Source organism: Microcebus murinus, unplaced genomic scaffold (genome assembly GCF_040939455.1).
Source record: "Microcebus murinus isolate Inina unplaced genomic scaffold, M.murinus_Inina_mat1.0 scaf038_hap2_Mmur4.0, whole genome shotgun sequence".
Taxonomy (NCBI): domain Eukaryota; kingdom Metazoa; phylum Chordata; class Mammalia; order Primates; family Cheirogaleidae; genus Microcebus; species Microcebus murinus.
In genome coordinates, this window is record NW_027438984.1 from 120,050 (window position 1) to 136,135 (window position 16,086).

The 16,086-nt window shown below is 62.9% G+C and overlaps 4 non-coding genes across 4 annotated transcripts; all 4 read left to right on the forward strand.

Moving 5' to 3' along the window:
• Nucleotides 1-1,436: 1,436 nt before the first annotated feature.
• LOC142868713 (5S ribosomal RNA) lies at nucleotides 1,437-1,555 on the forward strand. The gene has a single exon (XR_012917653.1). It is a non-coding gene; the product is annotated as a 5S ribosomal RNA (ribosomal RNA).
• A 3,784-nt stretch (nucleotides 1,556-5,339) lies between these two features.
• Nucleotides 5,340-5,458, forward strand: LOC142868714 (5S ribosomal RNA). Its single transcript, XR_012917654.1, has one exon. It is a non-coding gene; the product is annotated as a 5S ribosomal RNA (ribosomal RNA).
• A 3,781-nt stretch (nucleotides 5,459-9,239) lies between these two features.
• On the forward strand, nucleotides 9,240-9,358 carry LOC142868715 (5S ribosomal RNA). Its single transcript, XR_012917655.1, has one exon. It is a non-coding gene; the product is annotated as a 5S ribosomal RNA (ribosomal RNA).
• A 3,796-nt stretch (nucleotides 9,359-13,154) lies between these two features.
• Nucleotides 13,155-13,273, forward strand: LOC142868717 (5S ribosomal RNA). The gene has a single exon (XR_012917657.1). It is a non-coding gene; the product is annotated as a 5S ribosomal RNA (ribosomal RNA).
• The last annotated feature ends 2,813 nt before the right edge of the window (nucleotides 13,274-16,086 follow it).

Here is a 16,086-nt window from a genome sequence, read left to right on the forward strand (position 1 = left end):
CCTGGGTCGGGCAGAGCCCCAGCGGGCCATGCCCACAACCTCTCTCAGCACCGGTCCCCCAGAAGGCTCCTTTGGGACCAGGATTCTCTTGCGGTGACTCTTTAAGGTCTGGCCCCTGGATGGAGGGGCACCAGGAGTAGAGGAGCAGGAAGGGGAAGGGGGTGGCCATGCGAGGGGACACTTTGAGGCCAAGTCCCAGCTTCAGCCTGATCCTCCTGGGAACCCCGCTCTGAGACAAGGAGCCGGGCTTCGCATTCCCACAGCAGCCAGTCGTGGGCTGAGGACACCTGGGGCGTTGGGAACTCCCTGGCTTCTCCTTGGTTTAACGTCTAGAGCTGCTTGTGAATCGCGCCGCCACACACACCCGAGCGCAGGTGTCTTCCGCACAGACTGCGGGCCTCGCTCTTCTGAATGCCGCTAGCTCGCCACCCACCCACGGGTGAACCTGGTCAGGGTGCTTTCTCTCAGGGGCAGACTCTTTTCCGGGCGGGCTACCGGTGTCTCTGTTTGCTCGTTTCTTTCTTCCATTTCGGGAAAGTCTTCCTTGCTGGGTGTGGAAATCTCCTATGCCTTCCCTCGCCTATTCTGTCAGCTTTCAAATTCTCTTTCAGTTGCCACCCTCACAGATGGATTAGGAAACTCTTTCCGGTGCACTCATTAGTGAAATGACCTCCAGGAAGCTGGAATCCAATATCTAATGGCCGATTTTTAGCGAGTCCACACGCCAGGGTGGTCGGGGTCCAATGCAGCCCCGGCCAGGCCCAGGCCCCTTGGACTGGGCCACAGGAGGACACGGAGGAGGGTCCCGGCCCCCACGAAGCGGTGCCGGCAGTTCTCCACGGGCTTGGGCGTTTTCCAGAGGTAGGAGATGGAGGGGACTGATTTCTTCAGCGCCCCCCAAACCACGCCACCCCACCCCACCCATGGGACACATCCCCAGAGAGAGACACCCCATACACTGGCTGTGCCCCAGCCCTGGCCCGGGGAATAGGCGGCAGCCCACCCACAGGGCGAGGGGGGGGCGCAGCTGAAAGGGGTTGTGGGGGAGGGCGGCCCCTGGCTGGGGTCAAAGGGCGAGCGTCCCGCGCGTGCGCAGTCAGCGGCAGGCAGCGACGCCCTGGGGGTGGGCAGCGGGTAGGTGAAGGAGGCCGGGCGAGGAGACGAGGGGGGCTGGGAGGGCTCCACCTTGGCGAGTCCAGCCGTGGAGGCGCATCTTGTGTGAGTGTGAGTGAGTGTGAGTGTGTGTGTGTGTGTAGAGAGAGACAGCCCCCCGCCCCGCCCCGCCCCGCCCATCAGCCCCGTCCCTGGGAGCCCGCGGGACCCGGCCGGCGAACTCAACCGGCCCGGCCCGGCGCGGGGCCTGGGGCGGGAGGCGGCGGCGGGGAAGCCCAGAGAGGCTCGGCTTCTTGAGCGGGGCAGGGGCGCCCTCCGCCGCCGTCTAGGGCCACACCACCCTGAACGCCCCCGATCTCGTCTGGTCTCGGAAGCTAAGCAGGGTCGGGCCTGGTTAGTACTTGGATGGGAGACCGCCTGGGAATACCGGGTGCCACAGGCTGCTGCTTTTTTTTTTTTTTTTTTTTTTTTTTTTTTTTGCCTCTTGTTCTGTCCCCTTTCTGGGAGCGCGGCGGCGGCCCGGGGTGGGGGTCACCCCCACCCTCAGCGCCCGCCCGCGGTGCCTGGCGCCCCAGCCCGCACCGTGGGGCCTCCTCTTGTCCCAAGCCGCGACACCGCCGCCACGCGGCAGCATGCGTGGCATCTGGACTGTCAGGTCTCAGACCAAAGGTCTGCTCTGTGGGAACCGACACGCTGGAGGAAACCTTGAGAGTCTGAGAGGGGAGGGAGTTCCAGAAGAAGGCCAGGATGTCATTTTGAGGGAGTATGTGACCAGAACTCGTCCCGTTGCTTTTGGGGTTCTATGGGCTACACGCAGGAATCTTTGGTGGTGGCACCTGATGTTGGGGGATCCGGAGTCACACCCAGACCTGCTCCACAGGCCTCCTTTTACTTTTCTCTTCGGATTCATTATTTTTAAAAAGTGTCTCTTACCTCTATGATTGCATTTTCTTTTCTCTCTCTCTTCAAGCAGATGATGGGAGTACAAGTATTCAGGTGACATGTGTTGCCCGTGCCCCCCTCCCCCCAGTGTTCTTTTTTTTTTTTTTTTTTTTGAGACAGAGTCTCGTTTTGCTGCCCAGGCTAGAGTGAGTGCCATGGCGTCAGCCTAGCTCACAGCAACCTCAATCTCCGGGCTCAAGCAATCCTGCTGCCTCAGCCTCCCGAGTAGTTGGGACTACAGGCATGCACCACCACGCCCGGCTGTGTTTTTCTATATATATTAGTTGGCCAATTAATTTCTTTCTATTTTTAGTAGAGACGGGGTCTCGCTCTTGCTCAGGCTGGTTTCGAACTCCTGACCTGGAGCAATCCGCCCGCCTCGGCCTCCCAGAGAGCTAGGATTACAGGCGTGAGCCACCGCGCCCGGCCCCCCCTGTGTTCTTATTCATATACCTCTCATGTTGTTCCAGCGTATTGTGGGGGTACCAATGTTAAGGTCGGGTGCCTTGCCCTCTCCAAGCCTCCCCCCTCGGGTCAGAGCTTCAAGTGCGCCCATCCCCCAGTCGGTGCGCACCCACCCCATGCCTAATGGATGTGTATGCCCCTCCCCTCCCCCCACCCGCCCGACACCCACCCGATGAAGGTGATTCCTCTCTGTCCACTTAGGCGTCCATCCGTTCGTACCAATTTGCTGGTGAGCGCGCTCACGTGGTGCTCGTGTGTCCATTCTTGGGATACCTGGCTTACTGGAACGGGTCCCAGCTCTGGCCAGGAGAACACGAGAGGCGCCCTCTCACCGCTGCTCCTCACAGCCGAATGGCACTCCGTGGTGTCCACGCGCCACATTTTATTCATGCACTCCTGGATGGATGGGCACTCGGGTCGCTTCCACGTCTTTGCGATTGTGAATTGTGCCCTAACTGTAACCCTAACCCTTACCCAGCCCGTCTCCTCTGCCCCTGCCTGACGCACTCCTCCCCGGCCAGGCCCGTCACTGTCCTGGGCCCCCGCCTGACCGGCTCCTCCCCGCCCGGCCTGTCACCGTCCTCTGCCCCTGCCTGACATGCTCCTTCCCGCCCGCCCGGCCTCTCACCGTCCTCGGCCCCTGCCTGACCGGCTCCTCCGTCGCCTGGGCCTTCCAAGGGCTTGGTGTGGACGCTGCTTCCAGGAAGCCCTCCAGGAACCCGGCAGCAGGGTGGCCGCAGCAGTCTCCAGCAGCCGTCCCTAAGTCGCGTGAGTGCGGGGGGACGTGCCCCCGCTGTGCCGCGGGGGCCCAGCCTGGTGCCTTCCCTGAGGCCCTGGGGCTGCCGGCTGGGCTGCCGCTCCCCGCAAGGGGAGAGCCGCGGAGGTGGGGACCGCCTCCTGATGGGGACGTACACGCAGCTCTCCACGTCGGATTCCGGGGCTCTCTGTCCTGCCCGAAGGCCCAGCTGGCCTGCGGGTCCTTAGAGTGGCAAAAACATCCGAAAACTGAGATTGAGGGTCCGGTGGGTGTCTGCACTTTTGTGCTGGGCACCCCAGGGAGGCCCGGGGGCTGGCTGGACAACGTGGTCTGCTGGGCGGGGGGGGGGGGTTGGAGGAGCAACTGATGCCCTTTGCACTTTGGGTAGCAAGAGTCTGAGGTGTCTCTGAGCCCTGTGCCCTGTGGGGGGGGGCGGGGGGGAGGAGGAGGAGGAGGAGGTGGGAAGGGCCGGGGCCTGCAGTCCTGTTCCCGGGGTGGCACGGCAAGTGGCTTCTTCCACAGGCTGCTTGGCCTGGGCTCCCTGCACCTGGGCCTTTGGAGGACCGGCCCTGTGCTTGCCAACACTTCCTGCAGGGACCCAGAGCTGGGAGGTGGCATCTCTCAGCCCTGGGTCGGGCAGAGCCCCAGCGGGCCATGCCCACAACCTCTCTCAGCACCGGTCCCCCAGAAGGCTCCTTTGGGACCAGGATTCTCTTGCGGTGACTCTTTAAGGTCTGGCCCCTGGATGGAGGGGCACCAGGAGTAGAGGAGCAGGAAGGGGAAGGGGGTGGCCATGCGAGGGGACACTTTGAGGCCAAGTCCCAGCTTCAGCCTGATCCTCCTGGGAACCCCGCTCTGAGACAAGGAGCCGGGCTTCGCATTCCCACAGCAGCCAGTCGTGGGCTGAGGACACCTGGGGCGTTGGGAACTCCCTGGCTTCTCCTTGGTTTAACGTCTAGGGCTGCTTGTGAATCGCGCCGCCACACACACCCGAGCGCAGGTGTCTTCCGCACAGACTGCGGGCCTCGCTCTTCTGAATGCCGCTGGCTCGCCACCCACCCACGGGTGAACCTGGTCAGGGTGCTTTCTCTCAGGGGCAGACTCTTTTCCGGGCGGGCTACCGGTGTCTCTGTTTGCTCGTTTCTTTCTTCCATTTCGGGAAAGTCTTCCTTGCTGGGTGTGGAAATCTCCTATGCCTTCCCTCGCCTATTCTGTCAGCTTTCAAATTCTCTTTCAGTTGCCACCCTCACAGATGGATTAGGAAACTCTTTCCGGTGCACTCATTAGTGAAATGACCTCCAGGAAGCTGGAATCCAATATCTAATGGCCGATTTTTAGCGAGTCCACACGCCAGGGTGGTCGGGGTCCAATGCAGCCCCGGCCAGGCCCAGGCCCCTTGGACTGGGCCACAGGAGGACACGGAGGAGGGTCCCGGCCCCCACGAAGCGGTGCCGGCAGTTCTCCACGGGCTTGGGCGTTTTCCAGAGGTAGGAGATGGAGGGGACTGATTTCTTCAGCGCCCCCCAAACCACGCCACCCCACCCCACCCATGGGACACATCCCCAGAGAGAGACGCCCCATACACTGGCTGTGCCCCAGCCCTGGCCCGGGGAATAGGCGGCAGCCCACCCACAGGGCGAGGGGGGGGCGCAGCTGAAAGGGGTTGTGGGGGAGGGCGGCCCCTGGCTGGGGTCAAAGGGCGAGCGTCCCGCGCGTGCGCAGTCAGCGGCAGGCAGCGACGCCCTGGGGGTGGGCAGCGGGTAGGTGAAGGAGGCCGGGCGAGGAGACGAGGGGGGCTGGGAGGGCTCCACCTTGGCGAGTCCAGCCGTGGAGGCGCATCTTGTGTGAGTGTGAGTGAGTGTGAGTGTGTGTGTGTGTGTAGAGAGAGACAGCCCCCCGCCCCGCCCCGCCCCGCCCATCAGCCCCGTCCCTGGGAGCCCGCGGGACCCGGCCGGCGAACTCAACCGGCCCGGCCCGGCGCGGGGCCTGGGGCGGGAGGCGGCGGCGGGGAAGCCCAGAGAGGCTCGGCTTCTTGAGCGGGGCAGGGGCGCCCTCCGCCGCCGTCTAGGGCCACACCACCCTGAACGCCCCCGATCTCGTCTGGTCTCGGAAGCTAAGCAGGGTCGGGCCTGGTTAGTACTTGGATGGGAGACCGCCTGGGAATACCGGGTGCCACAGGCTGCTGCTTTTTTTTTTTTTTTTTTTTTTTTTTTTTTTGCCTCTTGTTCTGTCCCCTTTCTGGGAGCGCGGCGGCGGCCCGGGGTGGGGGTCACCCCCACCCTCAGCGCCCGCCCGCGGTGCCTGGCGCCCCAGCCCGCACCGTGGGGCCTCCTCTTGTCCCAAGCCGCGACACCGCCGCCACGCGGCAGCATGCGTGGCATCTGGACTGTCAGGTCTCAGACCAAAGGTCTGCTCTGTGGGAACCGACACGCTGGAGGAAACCTTGAGAGTCTGAGAGGGGAGGGAGTTCCAGAAGAAGGCCAGGATGTCATTTTGAGGGAGTATGTGACCAGAACTCGTCCCGTTGCTTTTGGGGTTCTATGGGCTACACGCAGGAATCTTTGGTGGTGGCACCTGATGTTGGGGGATCCGGAGTCACACCCAGACCTGCTCCACAGGCCTCCTTTTACTTTTCTCTTCGGATTCATTATTTTTAAAAAGTGTCTCTTACCTCTATGATTGCATTTTCTTTTCTCTCTCTCTTCAAGCAGATGATGGGAGTACAAGTATTCAGGTGACATGTGTTGCCCGTGCCCCCCTCCCCCCAGTGTTCTTTTTTTTTTTTTTTTTTTGAGACAGAGTCTCGTTTTGCTGCCCAGTCTAGAGTGAGTGCCATGGCGTCAGCCTAGCTCACAGCAACCTCAATCTCCGGGCTCAAGCAATCCTGCTGCCTCAGCCTCCCGAGTAGTTGGGACTACAGGCATGCACCACCACGCCCGGCTGTGTTTTTCTATATATATTAGTTGGCCAATTAATTTCTTTCTATTTTTAGTAGAGACGGGGTCTCGCTCTTGCTCAGGCTGGTTTCGAACTCCTGACCTGGAGCAATCCGCCCGCCTCGGCCTCCCAGAGAGCTAGGATTACAGGCGTGAGCCACCGCGCCCGGCCCCCCCTGTGTTCTTATTCATATACCTCTCATGTTGTTCCAGCGTATTGTGGGGGTACCAATGTTAAGGTCGGGTGCCTTGCCCTCTCCAAGCCTCCCCCCTCGGGTCAGAGCTTCAAGTGCGCCCATCCCCCAGTCGGTGCGCACCCACCCCATGCCTAATGGATGTGTATGCCCCTCCCCTCCCCCCACCCGCCCGACACCCACCCGATGAAGGTGATTCCTCTCTGTCCACTTAGGCGTCCATCCGTTCGTACCAATTTGCTGGTGAGCGCGCTCACGTGGTGCTCGTGTGTCCATTCTTGGGATACCTGGCTTACTGGAACGGGTCCCAGCTCTGGCCAGGAGAACACGAGAGGCGCCCTCTCACCGCTGCTCCTCACAGCCGAATGGCACTCCGTGGTGTCCACGCGCCACATTTTATTCATGCACTCCTGGATGGATGGGCACTCGGGTCGCTTCCACGTCTTTGCGATTGTGAATTGTGCCCTAACTGTAACCCTAACCCTTACCCAGCCCGTCTCCTCTGCCCCTGCCTGACGCACTCCTCCCCGGCCAGGCCCGTCACTGTCCTGGGCCCCCGCCTGACCGGCTCCTCCCCGCCCGGCCTGTCACCGTCCTCTGCCCCTGCCTGACATGCTCCTTCCCGCCCGCCCGGCCTCTCACCGTCCTCGGCCCCTGCCTGACCGGCTCCTCCGTCGCCTGGGCCTTCCAAGGGCTTGGTGTGGACGCTGCTTCCAGGAAGCCCTCCAGGAACCCGGCAGCAGGGTGGCCGCAGCAGTCTCCAGCAGCCGTCCCTAAGTCGCGTGAGTGCGGGGGGACGTGCCCCCGCTGTGCCGCGGGGGCCCAGCCTGGTGCCTTCCCTGAGGCCCTGGGGCTGCCGGCTGGGCTGCCGCTCCCCGCAAGGGGAGAGCCGCGGAGGTGGGGACCGCCTCCTGATGGGGACGTACACGCAGCTCTCCACGTCGGATTCCGGGGCTCTCTGTCCTGCCCGAAGGCCCAGCTGGCCTGCGGGTCCTTAGAGTGGCAAAAACATCCGAAAACTGAGATTGAGGGTCCGGTGGGTGTCTGCACTTTTGTGCTGGGCACCCCAGGGAGGCCCGGGGGCTGGCTGGACAACGTGGTCTGCTGGGCGGGGGGGGGGGTTGGAGGAGCAACTGATGCCCTTTGCACTTTGGGTAGCAAGAGTCTGAGGTGTCTCTGAGCCCTGTGCCCTGTGGGGGGGGGGCGGGGGGGAGGAGGAGGAGGAGGAGGTGGGAAGGGCCGGGGCCTGCAGTCCTGTTCCCGGGGTGGCACGGCAAGTGGCTTCTTCCAAGGCTGCTTGGCCTGGGCTCCCTGCACCTGGGCCTTTGGAGGACCGGCCCTGTGCTTGCCAACACTTCCTGCAGGGACCCAGAGCTGGGAGGTGGCATCTCTCAGCCCTGGGTCGGGCAGAGCCCCAGCGGGCCATGCCCACAACCTCTCTCAGCACCGGTCCCCCAGAAGGCTCCTTTGGGACCAGGATTCTCTTGCGGTGACTCTTTAAGGTCTGGCCCCTGGATGGAGGGGCACCAGGAGTAGAGGAGCAGGAAGGGGAAGGGGGTGGCCATGCGAGGGGACACTTTGAGGCCAAGTCCCAGCTTCAGCCTGATCCTCCTGGGAACCCCGCTCTGAGACAAGGAGCCGGGCTTCGCATTCCCACAGCAGCCAGTCGTGGGCTGAGGACACCTGGGGCGTTGGGAACTCCCTGGCTTCTCCTTGGTTTAACGTCTAGAGCTGCTTGTGAATCGCGCCGCCACACACACCCGAGCGCAGGTGTCTTCCGCACAGACTGCGGGCCTCGCTCTTCTGAATGCCGCTAGCTCGCCACCCACCCACGGGTGAACCTGGTCAGGGTGCTTTCTCTCAGGGGCAGACTCTTTTCCGGGCGGGCTACCGGTGTCTCTGTTTGCTCGTTTCTTTCTTCCATTTCGGGAAAGTCTTCCTTGCTGGGTGTGGAAATCTCCTATGCCTTCCCTCGCCTATTCTGTCAGCTTTCAAATTCTCTTTCAGTTGCCACCCTCACAGATGGATTAGGAAACTCTTTCCGGTGCACTCATTAGTGAAATGACCTCCAGGAAGCTGGAATCCAATATCTAATGGCCGATTTTTAGCGAGTCCACACGCCAGGGTGGTCGGGGTCCAATGCAGCCCCGGCCAGGCCCAGGCCCCTTGGACTGGGCCACAGGAGGACACGGAGGAGGGTCCCGGCCCCCACGAAGCGGTGCCGGCAGTTCTCCACGGGCTTGGGCGTTTTCCAGAGGTAGGAGATGGAGGGGACTGATTTCTTCAGCGCCCCCCAAACCACGCCACCCCACCCCACCCATGGGACACATCCCCAGAGAGAGACACCCCATACACTGGCTGTGCCCCAGCCCTGGCCCGGGGAATAGGCGGCAGCCCACCCACAGGGCGAGGGGGGGGCGCAGCTGAAAGGGGTTGTGGGGGAGGGCGGCCCCTGGCTGGGGTCAAAGGGCGAGCGTCCCGCGCGTGCGCAGTCAGCGGCAGGCAGCGACGCCCTGGGGGTGGGCAGCGGGTAGGTGAAGGAGGCCGGGCGAGGAGACGAGGGGGGCTGGGAGGGCTCCACCTTGGCGAGTCCAGCCGTGGAGGCGCATCTTGTGTGAGTGTGAGTGAGTGTGAGTGTGTGTGTGTGTGTAGAGAGAGACAGCCCCCCGCCCCGCCCCGCCCCGCCCATCAGCCCCGTCCCTGGGAGCCCGCGGGACCCGGCCGGCGAACTCAACCGGCCCGGCCCGGCGCGGGGCCTGGGGCGGGAGGCGGCGGCGGGGAAGCCCAGAGAGGCTCGGCTTCTTGAGCGGGGCAGGGGCGCCCTCCGCCGCCGTCTAGGGCCACACCACCCTGAACGCCCCCGATCTCGTCTGGTCTCGGAAGCTAAGCAGGGTCGGGCCTGGTTAGTACTTGGATGGGAGACCGCCTGGGAATACCGGGTGCCACAGGCTGCTGCTTTTTTTTTTTTTTTTTTTTTTTTTTTTTTTGCCTCTTGTTCTGTCCCCTTTCTGGGAGCGCGGCGGCGGCCCGGGGTGGGGGTCACCCCCACCCTCAGCGCCCGCCCGCGGTGCCTGGCGCCCCAGCCCGCACCGTGGGGCCTCCTCTTGTCCCAAGCCGCGACACCGCCGCCACGCGGCAGCATGCGTGGCATCTGGACTGTCAGGTCTCAGACCAAAGGTCTGCTCTGTGGGAACCGACACGCTGGAGGAAACCTTGAGAGTCTGAGAGGGGAGGGAGTTCCAGAAGAAGGCCAGGATGTCATTTTGAGGGAGTATGTGACCAGAACTCGTCCCGTTGCTTTTGGGGTTCTATGGGCTACACGCAGGAATCTTTGGTGGTGGCACCTGATGTTGGGGGATCCGGAGTCACACCCAGACCTGCTCCACAGGCCTCCTTTTACTTTTCTCTTCGGATTCATTATTTTTAAAAAGTGTCTCTTACCTCTATGATTGCATTTTCTTTTCTCTCTCTCTTCAAGCAGATGATGGGAGTACAAGTATTCAGGTGACATGTGTTGCCCGTGCCCCCCTCCCCCCAGTGTTCTTTTTTTTTTTTTTTTTTTTGAGACAGAGTCTCGTTTTGCTGCCCAGGCTAGAGTGAGTGCCATGGCGTCAGCCTAGCTCACAGCAACCTCAATCTCCGGGCTCAAGCAATCCTGCTGCCTCAGCCTCCCGAGTAGTTGGGACTACAGGCATGCACCACCACGCCCGGCTGTGTTTTTCTATATATATTAGTTGGCCAATTAATTTCTTTCTATTTTTAGTAGAGACGGGGTCTCGCTCTTGCTCAGGCTGGTTTCGAACTCCTGACCTGGAGCAATCCGCCCGCCTCGGCCTCCCAGAGAGCTAGGATTACAGGCGTGAGCCACCGCGCCCGGCCCCCCCTGTGTTCTTATTCATATACCTCTCATGTTGTTCCAGCGTATTGTGGGGGTACCAATGTTAAGGTCGGGTGCCTTGCCCTCTCCAAGCCTCCCCCCTCGGGTCAGAGCTTCAAGTGCGCCCATCCCCCAGTCGGTGCGCACCCACCCCATGCCTAATGGATGTGTATGCCCCTCCCCTCCCCCCACCCGCCCGACACCCACCCGATGAAGGTGATTCCTCTCTGTCCACTTAGGCGTCCATCCGTTCGTACCAATTTGCTGGTGAGCGCGCTCACGTGGTGCTCGTGTGTCCATTCTTGGGATACCTGGCTTACTGGAACGGGTCCCAGCTCTGGCCAGGAGAACACGAGAGGCGCCCTCTCACCGCTGCTCCTCACAGCCGAATGGCACTCCGTGGTGTCCACGCGCCACATTTTATTCATGCACTCCTGGATGGATGGGCACTCGGGTCGCTTCCACGTCTTTGCGATTGTGAATTGTGCCCTAACTGTAACCCTAACCCTTACCCAGCCCGTCTCCTCTGCCCCTGCCTGACGCACTCCTCCCCGGCCAGGCCCGTCACTGTCCTGGGCCCCCGCCTGACCGGCTCCTCCCCGCCCGGCCTGTCACCGTCCTCTGCCCCTGCCTGACATGCTCCTTCCCGCCCGCCCGGCCTCTCACCGTCCTCGGCCCCTGCCTGACCGGCTCCTCCGTCGCCTGGGCCTTCCAAGGGCTTGGTGTGGACGCTGCTTCCAGGAAGCCCTCCAGGAACCCGGCAGCAGGGTGGCCGCAGCAGTCTCCAGCAGCCGTCCCTAAGTCGCGTGAGTGCGGGGGGACGTGCCCCCGCTGTGCCGCGGGGGCCCAGCCTGGTGCCTTCCCTGAGGCCCTGGGGCTGCCGGCTGGGCTGCCGCTCCCCGCAAGGGGAGAGCCGCGGAGGTGGGGACCGCCTCCTGATGGGGACGTACACGCAGCTCTCCACGTCGGATTCCGGGGCTCTCTGTCCTGCCCGAAGGCCCAGCTGGCCTGCGGGTCCTTAGAGTGGCAAAAACATCCGAAAACTGAGATTGAGGGTCCGGTGGGTGTCTGCACTTTTGTGCTGGGCACCCCAGGGAGGCCCGGGGGCTGGCTGGACAACGTGGTCTGCTGGGCGGGGGGGGGGGGTTAGAGGAGCAACTGATGCCCTTTGCACTTTGGGTAGCAAGAGTCTGAGGTGTCTCTGAGCCCTGTGCCCTGTGGGGGGGGGGCGGGGGGGAGGAGGAGGAGGAGGAGGAGGAGGAGGAGGTGGGAAGGGCCGGGGCCTGCAGTCCTGTTCCCGGGGTGGCACGGCAAGTGGCTTCTTCCACAGGCTGCTTGGCCTGGGCTCCCTGCACCTGGGCCTTTGGAGGACCGGCCCTGTGCTTGCCAACACTTCCTGCAGGGACCCAGAGCTGGGAGGTGGCATCTCTCAGCCCTGGGTCGGGCAGAGCCCCAGCGGGCCATGCCCACAACCTCTCTCAGCACCGGTCCCCCAGAAGGCTCCTTTGGGACCAGGATTCTCTTGCGGTGACTCTTTAAGGTCTGGCCCCTGGATGGAGGGGCACCAGGAGTAGAGGAGCAGGAAGGGGAAGGGGGTGGCCATGCGAGGGGACACTTTGAGGCCAAGTCCCAGCTTCAGCCTGATCCTCCTGGGAACCCCGCTCTGAGACAAGGAGCCGGGCTTCGCATTCCCACAGCAGCCAGTCGTGGGCTGAGGACACCTGGGGCGTTGGGAACTCCCTGGCTTCTCCTTGGTTTAACGTCTAGAGCTGCTTGTGAATCGCGCCGCCACACACACCCGAGCGCAGGTGTCTTCCGCACAGACTGCGGGCCTCGCTCTTCTGAATGCCGCTAGCTCGCCACCCACCCACGGGTGAACCTGGTCAGGGTGCTTTCTCTCAGGGGCAGACTCTTTTCCGGGCGGGCTACCGGTGTCTCTGTTTGCTCGTTTCTTTCTTCCATTTCGGGAAAGTCTTCCTTGCTGGGTGTGGAAATCTCCTATGCCTTCCCTCGCCTATTCTGTCAGCTTTCAAATTCTCTTTCAGTTGCCACCCTCACAGATGGATTAGGAAACTCTTTCCGGTGCACTCATTAGTGAAATGACCTCCAGGAAGCTGGAATCCAATATCTAATGGCCGATTTTTAGCGAGTCCACACGCCAGGGTGGTCGGGGTCCAATGCAGCCCCGGCCAGGCCCAGGCCCCTTGGACTGGGCCACAGGAGGACACGGAGGAGGGTCCCAGCCCCCACGAAGCGGTGCCGGCAGTTCTCCACGGGCTTGGGCGTTTTCCAGAGGTAGGAGATGGAGGGGACTGATTTCTTCAGCGCCCCCCAAACCACGCCACCCCACCCCACCCATGGGACACATCCCCAGAGAGAGACGCCCCATACACTGGCTGTGCCCCAGCCCTGGCCCGGGGAATAGGCGGCAGCCCACCCACAGGGCGAGGGGGGGGCGCAGCTGAAAGGGGTTGTGGGGGAGGGCGGCCCCTGGCTGGGGTCAAAGGGCGAGCGTCCCGCGCGTGCGCAGTCAGCGGCAGGCAGCGACGCCCTGGGGGTGGGCAGCGGGTAGGTGAAGGAGGCCGGGCGAGGAGACGAGGGGGGCTGGGAGGGCTCCACCTTGGCGAGTCCAGCCGTGGAGGCGCATCTTGTGTGAGTGTGAGTGAGTGTGAGTGTGTGTGTGTGTGTAGAGAGAGACAGCCCCCCGCCCCGCCCCGCCCCGCCCATCAGCCCCGTCCCTGGGAGCCCGCGGGACCCGGCCGGCGAACTCAACCGGCCCGGCCCGGCGCGGGGCCTGGGGCGGGAGGCGGCGGCGGGGAAGCCCAGAGCGGCTCGGCTTCTTGAGCGGGGCAGGGGCGCCCTCCGCCGCCGTCTAGGGCCACACCACCCTGAACGCCCCCGATCTCGTCTGGTCTCGGAAGCTAAGCAGGGTCGGGCCTGGTTAGTACTTGGATGGGAGACCGCCTGGGAATACCGGGTGCCACAGGCTGCTGCTTTTTTTTTTTTTTTTTTTTTTGCCTCTTGTTCTGTCCCCTTTCTGGGAGCGCGGCGGCGGCCCGGGGTGGGGGTCACCCCCACCCTCAGCGCCCGCCCGCGGTGCCTGGCGCCCCAGCCCGCACCGTGGGGCCTCCTCTTGTCCCAAGCCGCGACACCGCCGCCACGCGGCAGCATGCGTGGCATCTGGACTGTCAGGTCTCAGACCAAAGGTCTGCTCTGTGGGAACCGACACGCTGGAGGAAACCTTGAGAGTCTGAGAGGGGAGGGAGTTCCAGAAGAAGGCCAGGATGTCATTTTGAGGGAGTATGTGACCAGAACTCGTCCCGTTGCTTTTGGGGTTCTATGGGCTACACGCAGGAATCTTTGGTGGTGGCACCTGATGTTGGGGGATCCGGAGTCACACCCAGACCTGCTCCACAGGCCTCCTTTTACTTTTCTCTTCGGATTCATTATTTTTAAAAAGTGTCTCTTACCTCTATGATTGCATTTTCTTTTCTCTCTCTCTTCAAGCAGATGATGGGAGTACAAGTATTCAGGTGACATGTGTTGCCCGTGCCCCCCTTCCCCCTGTGTTCTTTTTTTTTTTTTTTTTTGAGACAGAGTCTCGTTTTGCTGCCCAGGCTAGAGTGAGTGCCATGGCGTCAGCCTAGCTCACAGCAACCTCAATCTCCGGGCTCAAGCAATCCTGCTGCCTCAGCCTCCCGAGTAGTTGGGACTACAGGCATGCACCACCACGCCCGGCTGTGTTTTTCTATATATATTAGTTGGCCAATTAATTTCTTTCTATTTTTAGTAGAGACGGGGTCTCGCTCTTGCTCAGGCTGGTTTCGAACTCCTGACCTGGAGCAATCCGCCCGCCTCGGCCTCCCAGAGAGCTAGGATTACAGGCGTGAGCCACCGCGCCCGGCCCCCCCTGTGTTCTTATTCATATACCTCTCATGTTGTTCCAGCGTATTGTGGGGGTACCAATGTTAAGGTCGGGTGCCTTGCCCTCTCCAAGCCTCCCCCCTCGGGTCAGAGCTTCAAGTGCGCCCATCCCCCAGTCGGTGCGCACCCACCCCATGCCTAATGGATGTGTATGCCCCTCCCCTCCCCCCACCCGCCCGACACCCACCCGATGAAGGTGATTCCTCTCTGTCCACTTAGGCGTCCATCCGTTCGTACCAATTTGCTGGTGAGCGCGCTCACGTGGTGCTCGTGTGTCCATTCTTGGGATACCTGGCTTACTGGAACGGGTCCCAGCTCTGGCCAGGAGAACACGAGAGGCGCCCTCTCACCGCTGCTCCTCACAGCCGAATGGCACTCCGTGGTGTCCACGCGCCACATTTTATTGATGCACTCCTGGATGGATGGGCACTCGGGTCGCTTCCACGTCTTTGCGATTGTGAATTGTGCCCTAACTGTAACCCTAACCCTTACCCAGCCCGTCTCCTCTGCCCCTGCCTGACGCACTCCTCCCCGGCCAGGCCCGTCACTGTCCTGGGCCCCCGCCTGACCGGCTCCTCCCCGCCCGGCCTGTCACCGTCCTCTGCCCCTGCCTGACATGCTCCTTCCCGCCCGCCCGGCCTCTCACCGTCCTCGGCCCCTGCCTGACCGGCTCCTCCGTCGCCTGGGCCTTCCAAGGGCTTGGTGTGGACGCTGCTTCCAGGAAGCCCTCCAGGAACCCGGCAGCAGGGTGGCCGCAGCAGTCTCCAGCAGCCGTCCCTAAGTCGCGTGAGTGCGGGGGGACGTGCCCCCGCTGTGCCGCGGGGGCCCAGCCTGGTGCCTTCCCTGAGGCCCTGGGGCTGCCGGCTGGGCTGCCGCTCCCCGCAAAGGGAGAGCCGCGGAGGTGGGGACCGCCTCCTGATGGGGACGTACACGCAGCTCTCCACGTCGGATTCCGGGGCTCTCTGTCCTGCCCGAAGGCCCAGCTGGCCTGCGGGTCCTTAGAGTGGCAAAAACATCCGAAAACTGAGATTGAGGGTCCGGTGGGTGTCTGCACTTTTGTGCTGGGCACCCCAGGGAGGCCCGGGGGCTGGCTGGACAACGTGGTCTGCTGGGCGGGGGGGGGGGGGTTGGAGGAGCAACTGATGCCCTTTGCACTTTGGGTAGCAAGAGTCTGAGGTGTCTCTGAGCCCTGTGCCCTGTGGGGGGGGGGCGGGGGGGAGGAGGAGGAGGAGGAGGAGGAGGTGGGAAGGGCCGGGGCCTGCAGTCCTGTTCCCGGGGTGGCACGGCAAGTGGCTTCTTCCACAGGCTGCTTGGCCTGGGCTCCCTGCACCTGGGCCTTTGGAGGACCGGCCCTGTGCTTGCCAACACTTCCTGCAGGGACCCAGAGCTGGGAGGTGGCATCTCTCAGCCCTGGGTCGGGCAGAGCCCCAGCGGGCCATGCCCACAACCTCTCTCAGCACCGGTCCCCCAGAAGGCTCCTTTGGGACCAGGATTCTCTTGCGGTGACTCTTTAAGGTCTGGCCCCTGGATGGAGGGGCACCAGGAGTAGAGGAGCAGGAAGGGGAAGGGGGTGGCCATGCGAGGGGACACTTTGAGGCCAAGTCCCAGCTTCAGCCTGATCCTCCTGGGAACCCCGCTCTGAGACAAGGAGCCGGGCTTCGCATTCCCACAGCAGCCAGTCGTGGGCTGAGGACACCTGGGGCGTTGGGAACTCCCTGGCTTCTCCTTGGTTTAACGTCTAGAGCTGCTTGTGAATCGCGCCGCCACACACACCCGAGCGCAGGTGTCTTCCGCACAGACTGCGGGCCTCGCTCTTCTGAATGCCGCTAGCTCGCCACCCACCCACGGGTGAACCTGGTCAGGGTGCTTTCTCTCAGG